Source organism: Etheostoma cragini, chromosome 15, assembly GCF_013103735.1.
Source record: "Etheostoma cragini isolate CJK2018 chromosome 15, CSU_Ecrag_1.0, whole genome shotgun sequence".
In the NCBI taxonomy this organism is placed as follows: Eukaryota; Metazoa; Chordata; class Actinopteri; order Perciformes; family Percidae; genus Etheostoma; species Etheostoma cragini.
In genome coordinates this window covers 23,358,615-23,360,910 of record NC_048421.1, presented here as the reverse complement: position 1 = coordinate 23,360,910, position 2,296 = coordinate 23,358,615, and positions in this window count along the sequence as shown.

Here is a 2,296-nt window from a genome sequence, read left to right as displayed (position 1 = left end):
CACCCATATCCTGATCAAGAGCTTAGAAAGAGTCCCGCACTCTGACCATTACGCAAGCAATAATTTATTTAGCAAATACAACATTTTGGTATTCATGAACACAGCAAAATTTCAAAGTGGATTGTTTGTTGCATACTTTTCCATGTAGTTCACAGTCTCGGCCCCCCCATCGCTAGCAGATGGGTCTGACCCAACAACAACCGCACCATGACAGCAACACGAGTTTAGAGTTGCTTTCTTGGAGAATGCAACCCTATTGCTAACTGCACCACCTTTTGCCAAAGCACCGTCGCTGACATAGAGCTGGAATATAATGAAGCTGCCTGGCTCAAAGGTTTCACGTTGCCTTGACCTCGAGCACCCGTGGAAAGAAGACTGAGCATCCACGTGTGCCAGACTGCCGGTAGGCTACATTCACTTAAAGTTAAAGATTGCGGTCGATGCTAAGTGGAGCGTGTGAGCGCTGATGGCGGTTAAACTCAACTCCAATCCTATCTGTATTTGTAAGAAGCGGCCATGTTTTCGGGAACTACGGGTGCCCCCTAGCGAAAGGACAAACAACTAAAACCATAATTAACCCTCATGTTGTACTCCCGCCAACTACACAAGTTTTGGTTTTTCTCAGCCCAAATTAAAGAAAATTTTCCCCTATTCCCAATGTTTTTGTCACGTTTCTTCTGCAGTTTTTTGACATTTTTACTATCTTTTCTCTCAACATTTTAAAGCTTTTTCTGTCATTTTTTGGTTTACAGGGGACAGTCCCTGGCTGGATCTGTCTCCGGAAATGTCCCCGGTTTGCCCTTTGACTGACAGACCCGAAGTTGGAATGAAAGAAAGAAAACATTGACCAAACGTAGCCGAGAGTCGCACACCCAACACACGCAGGCTTAAGACAGCCAGAGCGCTGCTCAGAGCTCAGAGCTGTTTTAGAAAGACATTTTTTTTACGATGCTAAAATTGCTTATTATTTACATGGAGTCTGGTGGGTTTAGCGAACGCAATTTCGCAGACTTTTTTGTTTTTAAAAAAGGATCTTAATCTTTAAAAGAAAGGTCGACCTCCTTAGAAATCCTTTCCATAATGTTGTCAGACACTTAGACTATTAATCCGAGTCTGTTAGCAGCAAAACGAGCACTTTTATGAATGTTAATATAAGCTGGAAAATTATCCCATTAACTTACACTGTAGCTTGTTTCTCTGCTGCTGACTGCAGCAATCTCGTTTAACACTGCATCAGTGTCAAAGGAAAAGATTTCCTCAATAGTTTTTATTGTATCCGATACTCAATGAGCTGTTGCAGGGACAAGCCTGAAGCTATACATTAAAAGCTGTCAGATGAATGTAGTACAGTATACATTCCCCTCTGAGGTGTAGTGGAGTACAAGTATGGAGTAGCAGCAGGGGGGATTCTAGGTTCAGACCTTTCGGGGGGCTCAGCCCCTAATGATAACAGCTCTAGGTCTAGCGTCCCCGTTTTAAGTTTTACAAAAATAAAAACTTGACATGTTTTGGAGGTATATATACGCTTCTGAGTTGAAAATGTCCCCGGATATTATCTGAGAAATCTGGTCACCTTGAAGTAGATCCATGGGGGGGGGGATGACAACATCAACTCATTGTTGTCAGCCTTGGGGGTCACACTACTCTTCCTGATAGACGTTTTGGATTTTTTTGTGTTTTTTGTGTTACAACTGCAACACAAGGTAAGGAAGTTAGTTTATTATTATCCTGGCGTGCCGTAAATTGGCAGGATTTATCAGCTGTTCAGTAACAGTTCAACTGAAAGTTCCACTGGATTTCTGATTGGACGGGCCAGCTGCCAATGTGGACACTACTTGTTGTAACACCCAGTGTGCTTTGTTGAATGGTCTCAATGATGTAATGTTTTATTTCATGTCAATACTAGCACACTAAAGGAGTAACTTAGTATTTGAACTAATGCAGTAATGTAGGAAGTGTGCATTACGTTTCCATACTTATTGTTTCCACAACAATGTTAGTGAGTAAATCTAGGGAAATGGCCCCCATAACGGTGGGCTGTGATGTATGACGTCATGTTTAATGTGACTGAAAAAAAAACAATGGTTATATATGTAGATCTTTGCCAAGTGTAAACCAGAACAGAAGGCAGCAATCAAGTTTTAGGGAGGTCTTTAGGGGGTCATAGAAGGTCATAGAAAAATGTATTACTGGTGAAGGGAGGGTCAAGTCTATTTTGACTAATGGCGTTTTTCCACTGCCGGTAACAGCTTGACTCGACACGCCTTGGCTCGCCTCTACTCGACTCGATTCTTTC